The following is a 25,949-nucleotide window of genomic DNA, read 5'->3' on the forward strand; positions in this document are numbered from 1 at the left end:
TGTCTCCAATAAAAAATGTAAATGTAGTCAATCCATCAAGATGTTTCAGACATTCAAGCTTTCTTTCTGTAGTTTGGCATCAGGGATATGAGGCTAAAGCTGGCAGCATATACTGCAAGTTTGTTATACACATAAATGACTAATTTGCTTGGTGCAAATGTAATAAGTGCTGGTAGCTTAATATATTTTGACAGATGACTACATTTGGTGTCAGTGACAGATTTCTGCTGAAGCTGTTCCATGAAAGATTATATCAACAAACAAATGAAAATATTGTGCCAGGATGGAAAAACATTTACACTAACATCAACACACAGTGGCAAATGGTCTCGCTCGCTAACAGAAGATCTCCAGAGGTCATGTTACATTGTGAGAACTCAGCTCTCACAGTGTTTCAGGACAGCAGGAGGATGTTAAGGGGTGGGCAGTAAACAGTAAGGTGTGATATGTGAAAGAGCATCATTTACTGCTGTTTCAATTATAAGGTGGTGTTTCAGCTGAGGTGAGGGTGTGCTTTTACTGCAGCCTCATCTGAGAAAGATTATACTGAATCACTTCATTTAATGGCAACCCTTAATTTGTTTGTTTGTTTCTTGTCCTTCTGCCTTTCCTTCTTTTTTTCTACCCTTTCATCCTTCACATTTTTCCATCCTCCCTCCTTCCCTCCCTCCCTTCCTATATTTCTATCATTCCCTCCCATCTATCTTCTTTCCCCCTTCTTATTACTGCCTCCCTCCCATCCATCTATCTGTCTGTCTGTCTGTCCATCCACCTACCTATCCATCTATTTATCCAACTGTCCAGGAGTCTATCCATCTCTTCATCCATCCATCCACCTGCACACTTACCTACCTACCCAACCATCCATCCATCTACCTACACACTTACCTACCTACTCATCCATCCATCCATCCATCTACCTACACACTTACCTACCTACTCATCCATCCATCCATCTACCTACACACTTACCTACCTACTCATCCATCCATCCATCTACCTACACACTTACCTACCTACTCATCCATCCATCCATCTACCTACACACTTACCTACCTACTCATCCATCCATCCATCTACACACTTACCTACCTACTCATCCATCCATCCATCTACCTACACACTTACCTACCTACTCATCCATCCATCCATCCATCCACTCTTGCTTACTTTCATTCTTGCTTTATTCTTGCTTTCTATCTGATTTCCTCCTTAATTTAGTCTTAGATATTTAATTTAGGTAAATATTCACCTGCCATTTCTCTCCTATCATATGCCACACAGTTACAACACAGAAATGTGAATGTGTGTGTGTGTGTGTATATATAGATGATCTCCTTTAAAGGTAAAAACATGCAAATTCCTAAATAAAGAACAACTAAATCATAGTCTAACATTAAAAATAACAATAAAAAACTAAAGTCATGATTCGAGAAGAGATTGGTTTTCATTCTTCTGTGATAATCAAGAGCCAAAAAAATCAATATAATCAATATTAACACTTTATTTAAAACAGACACTAAAGGAAGCAAAAAAAAAAAAGACTGAGGGTGTATTTTGATTCATCGGTAGCATCTGCATTATTCTGTAGTGTGTAGTCATGAGTGTAACGAGCATAAAGTCCAAAATGTGTAAGAATTACTGTAGAGCAGCTCCAGGAATGCCACACACACACTTCTTTACAATCCATCTAAACAGTTAGTTATGCTGTGCACTTGCATTATACTCATTGCAAAAACATTGTCTACACAAAATACCCTCTCATCCTGAAATGACCTGAGGTGCTCTTCTCTATAGGCTGTCAGATACTTGGCATTCCTGGAGCTGTAAAACACAGGGTTGAACACTAGGCTTACTCATGTTGGCCTTCTTCTCACAGACTGATATATAACAAGTGACCCCATGGCACTGACCGCTCTGTGTGTACAAGTGCTCATGATCATGTTGCTGTAGTCTCATTGTCCTGCATTGCATCATCCCTGAACTTCACATTACCCATATCATGCCAAAAATCCTATGGGTGTCAAACATCTTGCTTTTCTACCTACGCATATGTTACTGTAGCTAAAGAATGCTACACCCACCTCTAGCTAAATCAATAGCCGACCCACACAAATCTCATGAATGGATCAGAGACCAGAGAGAATAGGATCTTCACACACACCCACTTTTACAAAACAGGGAAAAGAAAAGCATCTGAACCATGGAATGGAGGCAGAAAGCCCCACACAAACAAAGAAATACAACACCATCAGTCATTACCTCGAAATATATATCCTTACAAAAAAATTGACATAAGATAATCACAAACCCAGAATACACACTGTATTTATTTCACAGTGGCCAATACTGAGAACGAACGAACACACACACACACACACACACACACACAAGATACAAAGAGTGCAGGGAAGTTTGCACTATAGAAGAGCAGTATGTTTACTTCCCCTTGTGAAGGTGCAAACACACAGGCGGAGGTGTTAACGACAGCTGCTTGCTCCCGCATTAGAATCTCTGAAGAGGATGTGCTTCTGTCATTCACACCACCTGTCAACCCTCCTCCATTCCTCCCGTGCTTTCATCTCTCCATCTAAATACTGACTCCCTCCCTACTCCTTTGCTCTGAAAAATAGATAAAGACAAATCTATCCCTGTCCATTTCGCAAGCAAATTCTGTAAAAGCTTCTCAGCGGTGTTTGACATTCAGACTGCTTCTAGTCTGACACTCCAACACCCCCCCTGCATTGCAACTAGCAATTTCTGACTGCTTAATAAAAGCATGCTACAGGACACACAGATACACACACACAAACACAGTTTCCTAACCCAAGTCACTCTGTATAAACAGACACTTAAAAGAGACATGTCTTTAGGCTGCAGATAGATGGAGCATGGCCAGCAGAGTGCAGGTTTATGGAGAGTGTGGATGGGTTGCTGCAGCTCCTGTGGGGTGATGAATGCGTTCATCCTTCACTACTTCAATTCTGCTTCTCTCAACTTAAAGGTTATGTGCTCTTACAGCCTCTGTTGCTAGGACCCATATTCACCGCCATGCACATTACATAAGAGTAAGTGTGCCATTTGTCTTATTCACATGTCAGCCATGTTGCACCAAGAGTGGGTGATTTTCTCAGCAAGTAATCGCTGAGCCTCCCATGTTTGAATTTCTTGGCAATAAACTAGTACAGAGCTGAAAAACAGCCACCGAGAGTCCGAGATGGACGATCTAATTTATCAGCTCTCACACAGAGCAGATGCCTGAATCCAGTTTATCATCCACCTGTTTGTGGGGGGATAGGGAGGGAAAACTGGACTGACACAGCAAGTGGACTGAAGGTTTGATCAGAGATAATTAATGTAAGTCAGGGTGTACATAAAGCACAGCAGGCTGCCAGCTAGACAGTGCAAGTTAATTGAATCTAATTTAATGTTACAGTCTTGCAAGCCAGATCCTAGATTTCACTACAGCATCTGTTTCATCATACACTGCCTCTAACCGTGTCAAATAAAAACCTCTGAACAACCAGAAAACTCATTGTGTTGCATTTTTTATCATAAATAAAGTGTAACAAAGCTACAACAAAGTGCAGAAAGATGAAACAATCTGAAACCTTCAAGATGCTGAAGGCTCTGGGCAGAAAAGAGCAGGACGCATGTTAGCCATTTGAAGTTATGAATTTTGTTTGTAAGAGTTCAAGTATGGGAGTAAAGTGGTTTTCAAGATCTCTTCAGCTTTTAGTTGAATGAAGGGCATTCCTGCAAAATTATGGATAGAAACACTGTAAATTAAAGGCTTGTCTCACACAAACACAACAGTCCAAGTTTGCTCACACTCCTAAATGAAATCTCACACTCCCTCTAGAACAGCGTCATCCATCAGCTGCTGCCATTTTGGCTACAGTAAACCTCTCATCTCCACACAGTTACTTAGAGGTCAGGGGGTCAAAGGACAGCAGCTTACATCAACATCACACAATCACACTTACACACAGATACGCTTACTTTATCTCAGAGGAGAGAAAAGAGAAGACACAGGTGACTAATGAATCCTCTCAGTCTGAGAGACAGTGCAGTGTAATGGAGAGCAAAGTCCAGAGAGCTGCCTTAGATAGATAGAGATAGAGAGAGAGAGAGAGAGAGAGAGAGAGAAAGACGGACACCCCCATACTCACTACACATCAGCTTTGTAAATGGTAAAACGTAAATCATCTAAATCTGGCAGTTCCGCTTGAGAGGAAATCCTTTAGGACAAACACTCTGAAACTCATGAACCAAACACCACCTCCACTTTGCTGATTAAGACCACAGGGATTCCCCACCATCTGTGCTTTAATGGTCTCCCCCATGTGGACCCAAGGGAGAGGTAAACCCTGGACAAACCTGCTTTAAGGATACAGGGGGTATGACAGAAGAAATGACAAATGACTTTTCTAACGGCTGGGTTCCATCAAATGCTGAGATTATCCCTATAAGGAGAAATGAGGAGTAGTATTGGGTGGAGGGTAGGAGGGCTTCCCTCCTCATTTAAAATACAATAGACTGAATGCCTACTCCCATCACCCTTCCTACAGAGGACAAATGAGACAATCTGGATGCCTCTGAAACCCCAACACCCCACCCCCACCCTCCTTTCGCTATATGCGCATTGTATACTGTATATACACACAATGTGAATGTATTCTCTGACAAAGATGCACAGGACACACTGCAAAAATATGACAGCAAGACAACTTGAACAGAGTCAAAATAATAGGCTTATAAAGAGTAAAACGCCTAGAAATAGCATTAATAACCTTATATTTGGTTGACTAATCTTATAATAAGAACTAGTAGATAAATTTGACTAGATGCAAGATAGCACTTAAGATGCCATTTTAAGCAGTGCAAATTTAAGAGCTCTGAAGAAACACACAAGAAGGTAAATCTTTCAACTTTGTCTCCATTATGACACCTTAACTCTTTACGTTTTCTGCCTGACCAATGCCATGGCCAATAACTGTGCAAAACTAAAAGTCAGCTTATATTAGATATAAGCTGATGTAAGCATTATCACACACCTCATATTTACACTGACACATTTCCGACCTAGAGTTATTGACCCACTAACACAAATACAGATGTCCACATTTTAGTCATGTGAAAACTCTCTCAAAGATTCTACACCATTTTAACGTAAGAGTAAAGGCTCTTGCACCTTTATCTGACTGTCTCGTTCTCCATCCGACCCCCACTCCAACGCCCAGGCAGGTCATCTATCTCCCTTATCCTATTTATTTTATCTCACTTATCTGATTTAATATATCAAACCCACTATGTTAAGTAATTTGCATTTGATAAAAGCAAACTCCTTTTTTTCTATCACCAGCCTAAAGGTAATGGTCTAATCAGATGCTCTCGAGAAGACATGTAATTGGAGGGGTCTGTGAAGTCAGGATCCTGAGGTGAGAAGACAGGTCCCAATTTGTCAGCTCGGCTTTGAAGCCCTCAGGGTCCAGAGGTGGGGGGGTGCAAGCAGACGCTTCCCTCGTCCTCAGGGAGATGGGTCTGTCACGCATGCCCACCCTAATGTAAACACAAAAACACACCTGACAGCATCGGTGAACATATCAGACTGGTGTCTGTTAGGGGATTTTGCAACACAGCCTGCATCACACCCGCACCCTAAACAAAGAGGCAAGCAGAGCGAGACAAAAACACATACAATCAGACAAGAGAAAAAGAGATGAGATAAATAGAGAGCAAAAATACACCTGCACCGCTCTTCCTATCATACAAACATAATCCCAGAGTAAAAATGCCTTTTTGACTCTACACACCACCCTAATCTCCATTTAGTGCATCTGTTAGAAACGTGCGACGTGTTTTTATTCCGGAAAACCTGTTTTACTTAAACCCTTACTTAAACTCATAAAAACGGGTCTAAAGGAAGTGGCTGACGGCCCTAACATCTGCCCCAGCAACTTACTCAGCATAAGGAAACATGTCGGAATTGTTGTTCATGCGAATCAGTGAAACATCCTGAGCTCAGGTGACTGTATTGTACAGTTTTGCATACTGGGAGTTTTTGGTTTCCTCCCACCTGAGTGAATGAGTGTGTAAGTGTGTGTGCATGGTGCTCTGTGATACAGCACATATTTCTGCCTCAGATCCTGTGTTCCCAATTTAGGCTCCGCACCCACCGTGACCCTGACCAGGATAAAGCAGCTACTGAAGACGAATGAATGAACAAATGATAGCCGATGTCCAAATTCTGAAGTCGGGTAAAGAACTTAAAAATAACTCTGATGAAATCGTGCTCTAATGTGAACTGTGCAGTGTATCGGTTCAAATTCAATCCAGTGTTGAAATGAGCATGTAAGCTCTCTGATGGATATTTAAACGACATTATAAATTAAAGACTCGGTACTCACACAAAAATCTAATAAAGCATACGCAACAAGCTCTCACATTCTGTTTGCTGAACTTCAGACCACGCTGCCAAATTGGTTTTACTGGCTAATGAGGACCTTCGTCTTATTTCCAGTCTGTCAAGCTGCCAAACAGACAGTTAAATGCAAAAGCTTTAAAAAGAAATGTAAATGCTCTATACAAATGCTGTTATAGCAGTATGGTCTCACACACACACACACACACACACACACACACACACACACACACAGTCCTTGAGAGTCTGCTACAAAATACACCTGCAAGTGAATTAGAAACAGAATCAACAAATGAATGAAAAAATTGTGTGTGTGTGTGTGTGTGTGTGTGTTTGTATAAATGCTCTTTCAAGTCATTATGATTCAGGACAATGACTATGATACCAGACATCAAAGTAATAAAAAAGAGGAAGAGAAAGAAAGATGGGGGTGACATTGCTACGGACATGAGAGACTAGACACAAGACGACAAGGAGAAACTGTGTCCCTGTCAGATTAACTCTCTCCCTCTCTTTCTCTCTCTCTGCCCAACTCTGAAAACCTCACACGTCCGTTATTCTGTCTCCCTTTCTCTCCATTTCCACTGATCACACAGTACACGTCGGACTGAAAGGAAGACACGGCTCAAGAGCACAGGACAACAAGATGATAGACGAGCTGATTTGATTACTCACGTCTGCTTATTCCAATAACAGTCATCTTTCTTCTACGCAGCTTATACTCAGGGACGAGGTCACCTTGGATTTATGGCCGAAAAGAAAAAGCGGACACGAGGGGGGGTGGGGGGGGGGTACATGAGAAAAGGGTAATCGAGATAGAGAAGGACACAGTAGGATAGGTGTGGCTCGTGAAACAACAAGTGTGAAGTGAAGGAAGATCAGGCGGTGGTGTTCTTCACATGTACATGCACGCTTTGATTCCACTGATTACTCAAGATGATGATTAATTAAGGAAGCAGTTACTCCCACACCCTTGTTAACCCTTTTACTCTTTGCGTGTGTATCTGGGCGCTCAACAACATTAAGCAGATCTCAACATCTAAGTGCGTTGCCTGTGGCCATACAATGGCTGTGCCTGCATATGACACTGAACAGTAGCTTGAACAGGACACAATGTTCCTTTCATGTGATGTATTGTGTGTGTGTATAGCAGGTCTGTGTGATTATGACCCATAAATACATCGCATTATTTTCACATTATGATGCACCATTAGAGGTATAATTTCGGTACCGTTGTTCATCAACAAGCGACTAATGCCTTAAATTTGATTTTTATCATTATTTATTTTGCTTTATTGGGATGATTCGCTCTAGACACTGTGCCAACAACCTGTCGGGTTCGGTTCTGTTCTATTTAACTCAACTCAGTTTTACTTTTAACAACAGACAGCGTCATAAAGAATACATTCGGAAATCGGGGTATAAATTAATTATAGATGCCAAAAGAGCAAGTCGGAGTGGTGAGGAAAAACTCTCCGTGAAGATACGAGGGGGGAAAAAAACCCTTCTCTAAATGAAACTCCTCTTCTTTTTTCTTTATCACACCAGATAGTGATATTATAAACCAGTGCTCTTCTATAAAGTCAGTACACTATAAAGAGTAATACGTGTATTGGAAGTTTATTGTGACGTTCTTGCTTTTTGTGAATAAGAATCAGTCTTTATTAATTACAGCAGCAGGTCTTGGGAACAAGTCTAGAGTATCCTGGTGAGAGACAAACTGCAGAAGTAAAGATGAAGCTTCGGTTATAAAATTAATCGTTATGGTCTCCATGTCAGACTATCAACTGTAGAGTCACAAGGTCACATGATGATGTTTAGTAGATGTCTAACCTCAAAGTAAATGCTAATTAAAGCAGGAGATATATGAGAGAGTATAAGAGGAGCGGGTTACATTTTCCTTTGTTTCGTGTTTCCACTTACCTACATGTTCCTGGTTTTAAAAAACTGTCTATCATTGCTGCATGCTAAATAACCTGCCTAGCTCCTCAGCTGAGACGTGTGTAGTCCAGCAGGTGGTAGGAAGTGGTAGGAAGTGTGCACAGGAAGTTTTTCAAATATACAGCAAACGAACACTTTTCCGAGTTGTCAATCCACTGCAGGGTTTGTTTGTTTTCGAACATACTTGTGACTATAAATAAAAAGACTAATAGTCCACACACAAATGTGCTCGCCCCAGGCTAGTGATTTGTCCACTCCTGCTTATTAGTAAGTGCTCCAGAAACACATCATTATGACCTGCCTTTACATAAACAACATGACCATTACAAATGACCTAACAACCTTAGAGGGGGGGGGCAGGGTTTCTGAAACGTAATAATTTATTAGTATTCTACACACCAAAATCAAGCCCCTGGTAACTTTACCTGGTTAAAATTTACATTTAAAACTTAAAGCTGGCAGCACCAGTATTGTGTGGAAGACTGAAACTGAACTGAGAAAAACTACTGAAATGCACAACTGAAAAACCAATAGCAATACAAACATCAATAATTTGTGATTTGATTTTCTGACATTAATCATCTACCTCTAGGTGATTGCATCATTTAACTCCTTCAGCCAGGCATTGAGGTAAAGTGTACTGTGTGTGGGGGCTTGTGATCACGTTACACACACTGTCAGAGTTCTGTGACGTGTTGATTGACAGATAAAGGAGGACAGACTTCCTCTTCCGTAGATAAAAATTCATTTATTTCCCACAGTACAGATTTATATCCTACAGACCGAACACACACACACACACACACAGACACACACACTTCACTCTGTGGTCCCTGATACGTGTAATTTAATGCCTGTGTGCTGAAGCTAATCTCTGCTGTGTCTGTGTGTGTGTGTGTGTGTGCACGTGTGTGGCACACAAAGAAGATAGGTGGGTGAGTGCAGCAATATATTTTGATGAACAAGTGTGTGTGTGTATGTTTTTGTTCAAGTGAGAGCAGCTGAGTAAACACACAGAGTCAGGGCAAAAGGACTAGCCTCAGTTTACAGAAACCTCCTGATGTACAGTTACTCCTGTATAAATCAGCACAACACACACAGTCACACACACCTTTTATATTCATGCACACAAAAACTGGCCTCAACAGAATCCTATTTTCCCCCCTATCCTGTCTTTGCTGTCGATTGCTTCTGTACTGCATAATGTCTAAAGTCAAGGTACGTTTGAAGATTTTGATAACTACATTGATTTGATCCTAGAAACATTGAGAACCACAATCCAAACCTCCGCGAATACAAATATTCCACGTTCTCAACAGATCTCAGCTTCGCCTAATTTCTCCTGAAGCAGAAGCATGACTGGTCATAACAAGTGCCACACGTCAGTTAGGAAATTACTGTAAAGGAGCAGACTGATTTGCCTCGACAAGACTGAGAGCGGTGATTGCTCTACTGAACAAGTGCATACAGTAGCAGAAAAAAAAAAAAGAATGGAGAAAGTGAATGCACCAAATGCCATGTGAAAGCACTGTGAATCACTAATTATCAGAAAGAACCAAATTAGTGATGGACAGTAGATGTGTCCTACTCTACTCAGCAGTGTCCAACAATATAAACTCAGCAAACTCATGTCTATTGCATTCCTAAATCTCCCAGCACAATCAAAACCCAGGATTTGAATATATATGTACCAGGCCATGAAAACGGAAAAGAAGTGCATATAGAGAAAAGAGGAAACAGTAGCAGTTTACAATCAGTAAGAAAGTGAGAGAGAAAAACACAAGAGCTCAGGCCCAGAATAAAGTATGATGGCACAGAAGGGAGGAGGAGGAGGAGGAGGAGGAGGAGAGCTAACCGAAGGAAAAAGAATATGAAAACAAACGCAGAAATGCTACTGTTGGAAGACCGCCCCGTGCCCTCGCTCCAGGATAAATGAAAGCAGACCTTAACACTAGGAATAGCTCTTAAAAAGTGCAGGGTTGTGGTTTCGGAAATGCGTTTGTTCTACGTGTTGTTTTAAGGCACACGGCCAGAGGGCTTGGGTGACTGTGTGTGGTGTGTGTCTTAAGAATGTGTGTTGCTGTCCAGATAGCTCAAAGACGGAGGGACTAGCTGTGGACTGAATTATACAAGGTTGGTCAAAAGGTAGGTCTACCTTAATGCGCTTTCAAGAAGCAGCTTGTAGTCTGATACGCTTCAGTCTGTCTTTAAAAAGCCATCTTGAACACCAAATGTCTGCATTCCTCTTAAAACCTCAGTACTAACTAAAAACTTTGGGGGGGGGTGTTCACATGCGAACCTACCTCTGTGGCCGGCAGTTCTCTTTTGGCTGGCGTGTGATCAGGAGCTTTGCATATCTGCAGCAGCAATCCGAACCTATAAAATGAAGACAGAAGCTTAGGAATGACTAGGAATGACAAACTGGGGTTTGTGATAATTATTCACGTCCACACACGTTCTATCAGGCTAGCATGAGTAAAAAAGTGTATCGTAAAATGCAATTAGCAGCTCAGGCAAGATACACTATACTGCTAAAAGTTTTGGGACACCCCTCCAAATCATTGAATTCAGGTGTTGTTTTTCAGGGGTTGGCCTTGGCCCCTTAGTTCCAGTGAAAGGAACTCTTAATGCTTCAGCATACCAAGACATTTTGGACAATTTCATACAATTTGGGGATGACCCCTTCTTGTTCCAACATAACTGCACACAAGTGCACAAAGCAAGGTCTATGAAGACATGGATGAGAGTTTGAAGAGTCCTGACTTCAACCTGATAGAACACCTTTGGAATGAATTAAAGTGGAGACTGTGAGCCAGACCTTCTCGTCCAACACCAGTGTCTGACCTCACAAATGCGCTTCTAGAGGAATGGTCAAAAAATCCCCATAAACACACTCCTAAACCTTGTGGAAAGCCTTCTCAGAAGAGCTGAAGCTGTTCTAGCTGCAAAGGGCGGGCCAACTCCATATTACATTAATGTACATAAAAAAGGCAGACGTCCCAAAACTTTTGGCAATATAATGTATGTAAAAGATACCAGTTCCTCTTATGTAGTGAGGCAAAATCTACAACGCAGTATATCCTTACATATTTTAAATGACCATATCAATTACACAGAAAGAGCTAAAGGGACCTCACATTTCTGACATGATGTAAAAAAGAAAAAAGAGATTTATGTAGAAACAATAATTCTGCAGTTATTAGCACTGATGACCTGAAATCCGAACAAAGCCAGTTTAGTTAAGCTTTAGGTTATGTAATGACCTGCGGGGAATTTGACCTCACACGACCTGACAGAGATTTACACTACTGCAAGACAAGAAGTGCTGTACATCCAAATAATTTCTTCATTGTGACTATTATCGAATGTTTATTCTAGTTTTAACAGGTCGGATTAATCCCCAAGAATCAGACTCTCAGACTCTCGATCTAAGAGATATAAACATTCCTGCTTATTTAGCAGGCATGCTGATGGATTATTCACCTTATCCTTGATTGCCAGATAAACTTATCCCTAGAACACATCTCTATTCCATTAGCAAAAATATTAGTTTCTGAAAATGTTAGGCCATGTCCACACCAATACATTTCTGTTTAAATACTTTTATCCATTTTGGACTTCCGTCCACACTGAGACTGCGTTTATTAGTCAACGGAAGTGAAAACTGTGAAAATGGAGGCTTTAGAAAATGATGACGCTTTTACAGTCATGTGACAAATTCGTCTAAGATGGTGGACGATGTTTCAAAATGCCGGACAGTAAATAAACACCAGGTAGAAATGCCTGGAAAGGACACAGGTCGAAGCGCCTTATGTTTTACTCATGCACAGTACAGGGACGTAACCGTTTTCATACGTTTCAGTGTGGATGACCAACTTTTGGGAAACGACTGAAAAGGATAATGTGGAGGTGGAGCGTTTTTAGACGCTGTTTATCCGGATTAGTGTAGACGTAGCCTTGGACTAAATCTACTTTGTTAGTCTTAGTAAGAAATAGCACATATACATTAAAGCATAGTGAAATTCTTTCTTCGCATATCCTATCCTTCGGGTCAGAGCGCAGGGTCAGCCATGATATAGCACCCCTGGAGCAGAGAGGGTTAAGGGCCTTGCTCAAGGGCCCAACAGTGCTGGGGCTTGAACCCTTGGTCTTCCAGTCAACGACCCAGAGCCTTAACCACTTGAGCCACTGCCACCGTCTGAAAATATTACTAGAGTTGTACTAAATTACAGACGTTTTTATTTTATTTTTAAAATGCTTTGCAATATTATCACTTTCCCTCCACTCTGTGTGAAGTGTAGACATTTTTAAAATACTTCCCATGGATTCCTGAAATAAATTCCTCCCACTGTTTTTGTTTTTTTTAATAAAATTTTTTCCACAGTGAAATCTTGTGAAATCACAGTGCTGCGTGAATCTGCAGATTTCCATCCTATGGGTTTCACTTCACTATTAAACTCAAACTGTGTAGTTTAAGCCGTTGTGTGTCACTCGCAGAGGTTGAGCCACTCCCCTGTGGATGCGACCGTGGCTGCAGTCGAACATGGCGAAAAAAAAACCCCTTCCAGACGGCCAAAAAAAAAAAAAAAAAAAAAGGACGCTCACTGAGCTAGAAGAAATCAACCATTTCGGCTGAGGCACCTGCTCATCCACACAAGAATCTCTAAACAGTGTAATATTATCCTTAGATTTATTATTCTGCATAATATAGAAATTAGAAACTAAAAAAAAAGTAATAAGGAATGAAAAGCCCATACACTTCATTAAAGTACATCTAAAAGCTGACCTCTCTCACATAAAGCAGGCGTTTACAATGTCCTATTCACCTGAGCCACAGTGTAATATTAGCTGGTCTAAAGGAAAAAAAATACACAAACAATCTCACCATACAACTTTTTCATGATCAGAGCACAATGTTGTGTGTTTGAGTGTGTTATCTCTGGTTATCTATTACAATAGTAATCACGTGTACTGAATGTTTAAGGCTTGTCAAGCCAATGCCGCATCTACAGGATGCAATCTAGTGCAGTTATTAGTGGCACATCAACACAAACTCCTAGCCTCGTTTCTGTTGTGTCCATTTTCATCATTTCCATTCTGAAGACGAAAAAAAAAAACAGCATGGCTTCACATGAACGCATAAAATGATGTGTGAACAGATAAAGCGCTCTCGAATGGAGTTCTAGGGAGAAATGGAAATCCATTTTAGGAACACGGTGACAGTCTGAAGTTGATTATGCTTGATGACGCATACAGCTGAGTGAGAGGCATGTATAGGAGAAATAATAAAGTGGAAAAAAGTCAAATTTGTGAGTCACCCACATGCTTTCCAAACACCTCATACCTACAGAGAGCACAAATTTAACACCTCTCTCTCTCATTCTCTTTCTTCCTCTTTCAATCTGTCTCATTCTCTCTCTCTCTCTCACTCTCTCAATGTCTCATTCTCTCTCTGTCTCTATCTCTCTTAATCTGTCTCATTCTCTCTCTCTCTCTCTCTCTCTCTCTCACAATCTGTCTTATTCTCTGTCTTTCTCTTTCTGTCTGTCTGTCTGTCTCACTCTCATTCTCTCTCACACACACAATTCTCTTTTAATCTTTCTCAATCTCTCTCTCTGGTTCAACACCTGAACTTGTTCTCTCTTGTCCAGGAAAACATTTCCACAGTTAACACTCATGCAGCTCTGAGCAAATCCAGAGAGAACATTCATGTCCACGAGAGACTGTAAGGCTCAGTCGTGTAATAGCGGGCGTGACTGGGGCCACAGACAGTAGTAGCCATGTTCTCTTTTGGCAGTTGGCGATGGGGACGGGATGATGTCATAACCCTAAATGAATGCCATGGTTGTACTTTGGTCCTGCACCAGTTCTGTGCAAATAAATGAGGCTGGGAAAATTTCTCCCAGAAGACAAAAATCAACTGAAACATAAAAGCCACTTTGGAAAACGTCAGGGACAAATTACAGTTTGTGCTTTGTGTCATGTAGTTACAGTCTGAGATGAAAACAGCCCAGAGCGTATATAAACTGTTAAAGAATACATACTGTCTAACTATTAATAGAGTTGCTGCAAGGGATATTAGGGCAGTGCTGCGTTCCACTGGCCTCGCTGCTGACCTCTGTTCAATTAAGACACCTACAAGTTTACATTGTGTTAGAAAACTGTGATGAGTTTTATATATTTTCTCCTTAAAACAGTGAACCATATCATCGGCACTGAAGATATAACAACTTGACACGTCTGTGAAGATTCTCGGTCATCTGGTTGTTGAGTCACGTCAACTGGCCTTCTTTCTTGTTAGCTCGAAAGTTTTACTACTCATCCGGGCAGCTTCTTCAATCCAGAAAGAAGTCCAGTTGACGTGGACTCAACGTCCAGATAACTGAATACGCTGACTGAAGTACACGTATACACAGTACATCTCATTTAAAGCTCAGAGGTGTTACTTTCTTCCAAGCTTTCTTCGAGCGGCCATGTTGATTTGACGTCACTTGCTCGGAGATCATTCCGAGTTCCCATGTAGGAATTTCAAGTTGAAGGGAGCTTTTTTCCCCCCCTAATCATTAGGAGTTGAATGCACAATTCTCCCAATGTTTCAGACTAACACCTCCCCCTTCCCCTACCTACCCCCACTCACTGCTTTGTCTCCTTCTGAGGTGACATCAGTCTTCTTCTGCTACAGACCTTTTATCACACACATCCTGGCTCTGACCCCCAAAACCTTGAACTCTTCGAGCAATCGAAACTAGACGGAAAAAGAATCTCAAGCCTTTCGCTCTTAAAACAAAAAACAAAAAAAAACAATGACCTCGGCACTCTGGGTCGAACAATTGGCAGCGATTTCCATGCGAAAAGCCTCTTTTTCCAAACAAGTGCCACAATTCAAAAGTCCAAAACAATCGAGGTGATCGACAACACAGCGAATCTGATGACAGTGTGCAAGTTCTGCAAACCGTACCGAATGACGACGAACAAAAAAAGCTCTGACCTAAATAGTTTGGAAATCCTAGAAGCTCTCCTGTTTTAAAAAAGCACACTCAAAGCAAGCACTTGTTACTGCTTGTGTGGAGTTCTAGGCTTTCACCTACCACTATAATCAGATTATGATCTTAAATCTTACAGGAAAGAAATCTTTACAGATGCCAACATTTCCCCTGCTTTTTTTAAAAAAAATTTCCACATTCATGTCTCCACAAAAGGAATAATCTTTTTCAGCTGACAGAAAAAAAAAGAAGAAAGAACTGAAACTGGGTTGGGATTGTCCAGAGGTTTGTGTGAAATGAAATCAGCAAAGCTGGCTCTCCTCTCATCTTTGAGATTCCGTTTATGTGCAAACAAACACAGACGTATACGAAAACCAGGCAAAAATCATGCAAAGTGTCCTTTACTCACATTGCTAAAAAAAATCACTGAGAAAGCCGCGGCACTCGGTTAAGTCATGTCAGTGTCTGAATGACCACAGCGCGCTATACTTATCCCATAAAAACTCTTGGCTTTGCTGGTTTTCTCTCTCTTGCGCTGCCACTCTGCATTTATGTCCCAAGTTTAACTCTGGGGAATATCCTGTGTGTATGGGCGTCCACGCCGTCCTCTCACTGATACCATTATAATTGCTTCCTTATTGCAGTCACACTCTCATATTAAAGATGCACTTATAAACTCACGGCTGAAGGACGAATGCTGACCAAGTGCTCGCTCTCTAAGTTTAAGGTTTAGTCATGTTACAGGAAAAAGTAACATGACTATAATTCTCACACAGATATGTAATCAATCATTAGCTTACTAAAGAGATCAATGAGCAGGTGTGAGCACTGTATCTGCCAAAGAGGCTAACTGTGTGTGTGTGTGTTCTTTGACCTCAAACACTCACACACTCACTCTCTCTCAAACACACCTACAATAACCCCAACCCCCCCACCCCCACGTTCACTCACCCACACACACACATGCTCTCTCTCTCTCTCTCTCTCTCTCTCTCTCGCTCTCTCTCTCGCTCTGTGTCCCACACACACACCACAGCCTGCTGACTACTTGATAGTTGAATTCTGGCTAGGTAAATCCCCAAATTTAATTACTGTAAACACTAATTCTTAGAGCTGAAGCGATGACTAATCCCAAGTGAACATGTGATCATTTATATTTAAGCACAGTTGATGCCAGAGCGTCTGTTAAATAAAACAATGACTTAAGGGTAAATACAGAGATAAGTAAAAGTGCTTCTAGAACATGTATGTGCATGTGTGCCAGTTTATACAGTAAACTTTAATATACACTTACAAAACTGAGTGAGTGAGAGAGAGAGAGAGAGAGAGAGAGAACTGGGATGTGGGGATGGAGACATGGGAAACAGTTTGTTAATCCTTTGATTAATCTGCTCTAATAAGCATAGCATTGTTAAATATCCCTAAATACTTTTTCCAATAAAGACATGAAAGGGCATAAAATCTCCTGTTTTCAGTAAAACATGACTAAACCATCAGCAGTCTGTTTGTGTATATGTATATATGTATGTATATTATATATATATATTATATATATTATATATATATATATATATATATATTATATATATATATATATATATATATATATATATATATATATATATATATACACATACACACTATATTGCCAAAAGTATTCGCTCACCTGCCTTGACTCGCATATGAACTTAAGTGACATCCCATTCCTAATCCATAGGGTTCAATATGACGTCGGTCCACCCTTTGCAGCTATAACAGCTTCAACTCTTCTGGGACGGCTGTCCACAAGGTTTAGGAGTGTGTTTATGGGAATTTTTGACCATTCTTCCAGAAGCGCATTTGTGAGGTCACACACTGATGTTGGACGAGAAGGCCTGGCTCTCAGTCTCCGCTCTAATTCATCCCAAAGGTGTTCTATCGGGTTGAGGTCAGGACTCTGTGCAGGCCAGTCAAGTTCATCCACACCAGACTCTGTCATCCATGTCTTTATGGACCTTGCTTTGTGCACTGGTGCACAGTCATGTTGGAAGAGGAAGGGGCCAGCTCCAAACTGTTCCCACAAAGTTGGGAGCATGGAATTGTCCAAAATGTCTTGGTATGCTGAAGCATTCAGAGTTCCTTCCACTGGAACTAAGGGGCCAAGCCCAGCTCCTGAAAAACAACCCCACACCATAATCCCCCTCCACCAAACTTTACACTTGGCACAATGCAGTCAGACAAGTACCGTTCTCCTGGCAACCACCAAACCCAGACTCGTCCATCAGATTGCCAGATGGAGAAGTGCGATTCGTCACTCCAGAGAACGCGTCTCCACTGCTCTAGAGTCCAGTGGCGGCGTGCTTTACACCACTGCATCCGACGCTTTGCATTGCACTTGGTGATGTATGGCTTGGATGCAGCTGCTCGGCCATGGAAACCCATTCCATGAAGCTCTCTGCGCACTGTTCTTGAGCTAATCTGAAGGCCACATGAAGTTTGGAGGTCTGTAGTGATTGACTCTGCAGAAAGTTGGCAACCTCTTCGCACTATGCGCCTCAGCATCCGCTGACCCCGCTCCGTCAGTTTACGTGGCCTACCACTTCGTGGCTGAGTTGCTGTCGTTCCCAAACACTTCCACGTTCTTATAATACAGCTGACAGTTGACTGTGGAATATTTAGGAGCGAGGAAATTTCACAACTGGATTTGTTGCACAGGTGGCATCCTATCACAGTTCCACGCTGGAATTCACTGAGCTCCTGAGAGCGACCCATTCTTTCACAAATGTTTGTAAAAACAGTCTGCATGCCTAGGTGCTTGATTTTATACACCTGTGGCCGTGGAAGTGATTGGAACACCTGATTCTGATTATTTGGATGGGTGAGCGAATACTTTTGGCAATATAGTGTATATATATATATATATATATATAATGTGTGTGTCTACACATGCGAGTGTATGAGCAACAAAGAAAGAATGAGACAGAATAAAGAAAGTGAACAAACATGTCACTGTTAGTGATCATCTAAAACAATCATTTCCCTCAGAACAAAGCAACATCCTCTCAGCTCACAGAATCAGTCCACACTGTGAATTCAGTTCTAATCCTAACACTACAACACTGCATTGATTTCCGCTCACAACCTGTGCAAGTTATTCACTAAAGCAGACAAATGACATCTCTGCTAAAAAACATGCTTTTAGTAAGTTTACCAGCACACCAAACTCCTAATAGCATTGAGTGTTCTGGTGAAGAGGCCAGTCCAGCACACCATCCTGACCAAAGCACCCTGCCAGGCTACAACCACCACTTCGTATTTAATTACAAAGTCCAAATAGGAATATAAAAAAGTGGGAGGAGGAGCGGCGAGGTATTTTCTGTCTGAATGAACAAAAACAAACCAGGAGGCACACACAGCACGATGACACTGCCCGCTCCAATTCCACAACTCATCAGTCATCAGGGGAAGCACTGGCATGCCATTTTACTGCGCTCCAGTTCAACATCAACCCACCACCATAGTGGCATGTCTGCGCTACATCAGGGCTTTAATAAAACACTGATCTGGTCATGATTTTGTTTTGAATAGTTTGGCAGTTTGTTATCTTTATACATCACAGGAGCATTGTGTATTGCAGACTCCGAATCTAATCAAGAACAAACATCCAGATGGGTTTCAAAATGGGTTTCATCGGAACTATTCCAAAATAGTGACTTATAAATGAGTTTAGAGCTGAAAATGACAGTTACTTTGGACAACGTTACACAGGACAAAATATAAACATCATATTCAAAGAGCCATTAGGAGAGATGTGGGGGGATGTGGTAGCTTACTGATTAACGTGTTGGACTACTGGTCAGAAGGTTATGAGTTCAAATCTGAAGTCCACCAAGCTGACACTGCTGGGCTCCTGAGCAAGGCCCTTAACCCTCAATTGCTCAGTTGTATAAAATAAGATAAAACTGTACATTGCTCTGGATAAGAGTGTCTGCAAAATGCCATAAATGTTCACAAAGCTCCGCCCCCAGGACCTGCCTCAAATTTCTAGAGCTAGAATTAGCAGGCTCTGTCATTCACGACATCGTTTTCAAGCGCACTCTTTCAGCTGCCGGAAAGCCAGCTTATAACACAAGAAATGAATCTCATTCTGATTTATGGGAATGGTCAAGAGTGCCTTGTTTTTTTCTGTCTAATGAGGTCTCATGAGCCTTAATGCTTCCACATTAGCAGCGTTCGCATTTTAAGCTACAGTACATTCAGGCCAAGTTACGACACTATAAACACGAAATTCGGCTCGTAGTCATTTACAAGATTGGTCAAGATTGCCGACGCTGTCCTTTACTTCCTGCTATGCAGCTAATTCTGCGTCCTGCTTCATCCCCTTCGCTGGTAATTATCCTGTCTTTCAACAAAGCTGCTGATGTTTATTTTTTATATAAAAAAATCCACCACACACCATGCTTTCCTCCTACTCTGAGATTGAACAAGCAGCACTTGCTGATTTCAGACTGAAATGGTGGGTGCAGTTAACAGTGTAGTGGTGTGTCTATAAAATGATTGAGCAGACTCGCATCCAATCACAAACGAGCCCTGTGGACTAGAACACAGTTTTCCCAATGAGATTTCTCTTACACACCATAAACATTTTTTTCTACAGCTTTTCCAAATGTTGTTGTTGTTTGTTCGGTTGCGCCCTGTTCGGGGTCGCCACAGTGGATCGCCACGGCATGTTTTGATTTTGGGACAGGTTTTACGCTGGATGCCCTTTCTGACACAACCCTCCCATTTGGGCTTGGGACCGGCACTGAGAGTTAGCTTTTCATTGGCTGGTTTAGCACCCTGCCCAGGAATCAAACCTGGGCCACAGCAATGAGAGCGCGAGATCCTGCAGCTGCATAACCAGAAGGTCACAGATTGTCCAAATATTTTGTAAAAAAAAAAAAAAAAAAAAAAAAAAAAAAAAATGGACTAATACAGCTTTACATTCCTACAGTCACGTGAAAAGATTATAATAGACTTCACTTTAAAATCATTTTATTCTGTCAAATATTTGTACATCAATCCTGTTTCTCCCATCATCCATGCAGTATTTCAGTGAGTTGAGGACAGTGGACAGAGCTCTGCTCCTGGCTGTGATCTGGGACATGCTGTTATATTGATCATTTCCTAAACCACAGTGATCAATAAGTACAGCTTTACTCACTCTGTGGTCCAGATAATAAAATCAAATTACTCTGGACTAATAGAAATCAGGAACATCTCAGGAGTTTGTGCACAAATCCAGGTTTTCTAATACACTATATTGCCAGAAGTATTGGGACATCTGCCTTTACATGCACATGAATGTAATATGGAGTTGGTCCACCCTTCGCAGCTAGAACAGCTTCACCTGTTCTGAGAAGGCTTTCCACAAGGTTAAGAGTGTGTTTATTGGAATTTTTGACCATTCCTCTAGAAGCGCATTTGTGAGGTCAGGCACTGATGATGGACGAGAAGACCTGGCTCAGAGTCTCCACTCTAATTCATCCCAAATGTGTTCTATCAGGTTGAGGTCAGGACTCTGTGCAGGCCAGTCAAGTTCCTCCACACCAAACTCACTCATCCATGTCTTTATGGACCTTGCTTTGTGCACTGGTGTGCAGTCATGTTGGAACAGGAAGGGGTCATCCCCAAACTGTTCCAACAAAGTTGGGAGCATGAAATTGTCCAAAATGTCTTGGTATGCTGAAGCATTAAGAGTTCCTTTCACTGGAACTAAGGGGCCAAGCCCAACCCCTCAGTTCAATGATTTGGAGGGGTGTCCCAAAACTTTTGGCAATATAGTGTACCAAGAAATGCTCCAGGTAGAACAGGTAGCACATCCTATGCTTCAGGAACTACTGGTAGAGGCCACGGTATAACCAGCAGCTCAACTTGTCAAATGTGACCTTCACAGAATGACCGCTAATCTAATTTACTGTTATAGTTTTTAATCTAGAAATCGCTTGTTTTGCAGCAGACCTGACAGAAAACAACCCGAGATGTGATGCATTCATTAAAACTCCTCCATACACAAACACACAAACAAAAAAATACATGTGCTCTGCCCAAGATCAGCATCCTGATGCATCTGCTTCTCATCCACTACAAACAGAAAGAGACTGAGTATATTCCAGTTTTATGGAAAAAGATCAAATCCACAAATCCTCAAAGAAACGGAAAGAGCTTGTTTCAAAGAAATATGACTCGCTGAAGAAAATGCAGCGACTGCAATAGAAAAACAATATAAGTGCCAGTAGCCTGTGTGTGTGTGTGTGTGTGTGCAAGATAAGTGTGTGTTTTTATATCTGGAAGCCACTGCTTAACATTTTTGGGTTAACCCCTGAACTGAAGGAATGTGCCAAAGCCACACACTGACCACGCATGCCTGCACATATCAAAGAATTAACAAGACACACAGGCTGAGAGACACAGAGGATATGAAAGAGAGGAAAAGCACTTTGCTTTAGATGTGCTGGAGAGATAGAATGTTGGGGAGGGGTGAAAAGAGGAAAGCGCGCAGAATTTGCAAGTGGAGAGACTTTTCTTTCATTTTATTTGTTTTTGCACAGTTTGCACTTTAGCTACCACACAACTGGACGGACTGTTGTGTGTGTCCTGGTGCAGAATTTACTGTAATTCTTACAGCTGGTTTACATCAAGTCATCACTGTTTTACACATCCTCTGTGCTCCTTAGTATTCACACGTGTGTGGTGTGTGTGTGAGAGAGAGAGAGCGAGAGAGTGAGAGCGATTATATGTAGGTGTGTGAGGTTTTGGGTGTTGTGTGAGATTGTGTGTGTGTGCATGCGTGTGCATGTGTGTGTGTGTGTGTGAGAGAGAGAGAGAGAGATTATATGTAGGTGTGTGAGCTTTTGGGCGTTGTGTGAGATTGTGTGTGTGTGTGTGTGTGTGTGTGTGTGAGTAAGAGAGAGAGAGAGATAGATAGGGAGAGAGAGAAAGTGTGTGCGAGAGAGAGAGAAAAAGTGAGAGAGAGAGAGAGTGCATGAGATTGTGTGTGTGTGTGACTGTGTGTGTGTAGGTGTGTGATTGTGTGTGTGTGAGAGAGAGCAGAGTACTGTTAGTTTTTTTACACATGGCCTTATATGGGGGTCATTATGAATGAACAACCGTTTTAAAAAATGCAGAAGATGTGTGGCTTCAGTCCAGAACAGTCCAAATGAAAGAGGATTGAGGAACAATGATTTTTCTTTCTAAGAAAAGCCCGACCCCTCCGGCTCTGAAATCCTAATCCTGATACAAAAACCTACGCAAACCCAAAAGCATGTCAACTTTCCAAAGCAACCAGATGAAATGATGCTGTATTAGAAATCATTACATTATTTAGATTCATCTGCTTAATCTGATATTTGCTTGTCAATTCCTTTTTATAAGTAAGCTATATCAGGGAACAAAACCAAATTTTCTATTACAGATTTTATCACTCTGTACGCTTGTGTTAATACGTATGATGTCTGGCAGAAGATGAACTGTGTTTTAGAAATCACAAAACTAGCTGTCATTCAAGTAGAACACCGAATACAAGGACTGAGAAGCAAAGTCGAGCGGAGGAAAGGTTGAACTCAGAGCTGTCCAGCCTCCACACACACTCCACACACTGACGAGTGACAGCTTCATAAAAGCAACAGATGGCGAACTGCCAAAGACCTCAGCCTCTGACCGAACTCTCGCAGAAGCTCCGTCCACCCCGGAAGGGTCATGTTATGGAGCTACTCAAACACCACAATAGGCTGGTGGAAAGAAAAAGGCAGACCATAAGGCACATATCTGTACAATAAAGCCAGAGATTATGTTCTGTATTACTCAGTGATGACTGAAAGAAAGAAAAGAAAAAGAAAGAGGTTGTATGCATTTATGTAGCTGAGGCTTGAGCCAGAATCTGTTTTATCACTCAAAAATATACAAACCTTATTTTCCTTCTCCAGAATAATATAGATATTAATCATGAATGATCTGTGCAGCTATTTTAAAATCTCTAATATTAAGTGACACTTCCTGTCCCCGCCATCACCACCCAGTCTCACATCCTCTTCTCTCTGTCGCTCTCCATCAAAGGTAAAAGGTTAATGTTTTGTGTTCCTTCCTGCAAATTAATATATGTATGACTGAGCTAACATTAGTATTTAATATCAGATATTTATTTATTTATTTGAGACAAAAATGCAGGGGTGGTGGTAGCTCAAGTGGTTAAAGCTCTGGGTTGTTGATAGGAGAAATCAGGGTTCAAGCCTCAGCACTGCTAAGCTGCCACTGTCGGGCCCTTAAGCAAGGCCCTTAACCCCTCCCCCCACTACAGGCATCATGGCTGACCCTGCGCTCTGACCCCAACCTCCGAGGATGGGATATGCGAAGAAAGAATTTCACAGTGCAGTAATGTATATGTGACAAATAAAAGCTACTTAACCAAATGATCAAAAAAATTGGGACACAAATTTTGACCCACAGAGAGTCAACACAATTAAATCGAACACTACAAATTGAGGACAATTAGAAAGTCCATTTTGTTGACCGGTGCTCTTCAGTGTTCTGATCCTAACAGTTAAAAAGTCAGCCATGTCTGTATGTGGACATTAAACAACTGATTTATAAAATTATTATTTTGAAATGTGCTGCTTTTTTAAACTGTTTATTGCACATTACTGTAGAATTACCTAAAAATCCACCATCTGGCTGCCTTGTTGTGATAACCACCGTTCCTGACCCCCCTCCCTAAAGCAGAAATAGTAGAAAGACCTAGTTTAAATTTTCTTTATTGCTAAATTTTTAAACGTAAGAACCAAACGGTAAATTAGGAATATGAATAATTAGGAATATGTGTAATCTAATGGATTTAAAAGTCTGACCTGTTATAATGTGAAGGAACTCTCATAAGACAGTTAATTACACATTTTAAATGCAGTTAGCGGTGAGTTGCACAGCCAAGTGAAACGATCATTGTACTCCTTCACCTGTCCTTCGGGGTATTTCGGGAGGAATAATTTGCCTATAAAGAAAACCTTCATTGTTTATGAGCTGCAGCTTTACACCAGCCTACTTCAGCTTAATACAGGAGTTTAACATCGAATGCTAGTCACCCCAAAGGATCCATTCAGCTTCACACTGAGTCAGTGAACAAAATCACTGCCGAATAAAACAGCAAGAGGTCCCACCCGTACTTACCTCCTGGGTGTGTGTGTGTGTGTGCATGAGCAAGCAGAGACAGGATCAAGGACACCTGCTAGCCTCAGGACAGTCTTTCCTGTCCCACCACACACACACACACACACACACATACACACACACACACACACACAGTTGAAGTTTCATGGAAGGAATGTTAATAGACGGTCAGATAACTTGCGCTGCGTAGCTGGGAGTTGAGAGATGTGCGGAGACTAATGGGGCTTAAAAAGGAAAAAAAATAGGGAAAAAAACAACTAAAAGTTATTAGGTTCTACTTTTACTGCAATACAGCAGTGTAAATAAATAATGAAGCTTTAATTCACTGCACTAGAGAACATGGTGATGACGTAAGATGTTCCTTTTCTACTGACGGACAAAGTGATCATATTGAAACAGAATGCAGAATGAGACATTATTAACTCCAACAAGTCCTATAGTCTCACTCATACTAATATGCCGAACGTTTTGTAGTCCATCTCAACAGATTAGAGTGAAACATTCATCAGTTACAGACATCTGCCTTCACCAGTCTCGCAGCATTAACGCCGAATCTCCACCATATGGGGCACCTTACCCATAATCCTCCGCATCGATGTCAATAGAAGTCACCCACACATTTACGACTGATCAATTGACACACTATTACAGATCATCCACTCAATCATTCCCTGAGGAGCCTGGATCTGAGCAGGCTAGTGAACCAGCTGTCATTTTGGTTTAAGGAAACTTGAAAAATATCAGCGATATATTCGAAGTTATAGAATTTCTCCCCAAGAATTTACAAGCTTGTCTTAATTACAGAAACGCTAACCCTGTCTTCATGAGCCCGAGAGTTTAAATCTCTCTTAATGCCACAGCCGTCCTGTCTCTGGGTAGGGGGAATGCCATAGTGTCTCTGTCCTGTCAATCTCGGCCAATGGTGGAGGTCTGTGAACTTGCGTATGCGGAAGAGAGCGGACAGTTACTCTGCCCTGTGGCACTGCATGACAAGCAGGTCAAAAAGATTCAGTGGCTGCCTTCACATAGCTCAGAGAAAGCAGGTGCTGACCTTCTCTCTGCCCAGGTATCAGTTATGTGAGCTAGCAGGTAAGAATCGCCAAAAAAGTCCAAAAAATAACCCGACTAGAAGGATTTTGCCTTTTGTCATTGCACCTTCCCCTCCAGCCTGCTCGTAAACACTGGAATAGCAGTTCAATGCATGTAGCAAGCAGGTAGTGGGGAAATACTTAGAATTAGGTGAAAAACACAGAGACATTATGTCTGCAGAATGAAGTGAACATTCCACAGAAAAAGTGACATAAATCTAACAACACGCATAAATACTAAATGGCAGCCCATTTTCATGATGTGAAAAACACTCAGTCCATGACATTTCTAAGGAACACACATTATTTAGCAGGACTCTGTGTGTCTGTGTGTGT

At 41.5% G+C, this 25,949-nt stretch overlaps 1 protein-coding gene across 4 annotated transcripts in view; it reads right to left on the reverse strand.

The window, feature by feature from the left end:
• Positions 1 to 25,949, reverse strand: part of plxnb1b (plexin b1b) — a 68,449-nt gene that overhangs the window by 32,639 nt on the left and 9,861 nt on the right. For 3 of the 4 annotated variants that reach the window (XM_058402540.1, XM_058402541.1, XM_058402538.1), the window contains exon 2: positions 10,669 to 10,741. The exons of the other annotated variant lie outside the window; for it this stretch is intronic. The gene's annotated coding sequence lies outside the window, so the exon portion shown is untranslated. The remainder of the gene's footprint in view (positions 1 to 10,668; positions 10,742 to 25,949) is intronic. 4 annotated transcript variants of the gene reach the window in all.

This window comes from Hemibagrus wyckioides, linkage group LG11 (assembly GCF_019097595.1).
Source record: "Hemibagrus wyckioides isolate EC202008001 linkage group LG11, SWU_Hwy_1.0, whole genome shotgun sequence".
NCBI lineage: Eukaryota > Metazoa > Chordata > Actinopteri > Siluriformes > Bagridae > Hemibagrus > Hemibagrus wyckioides.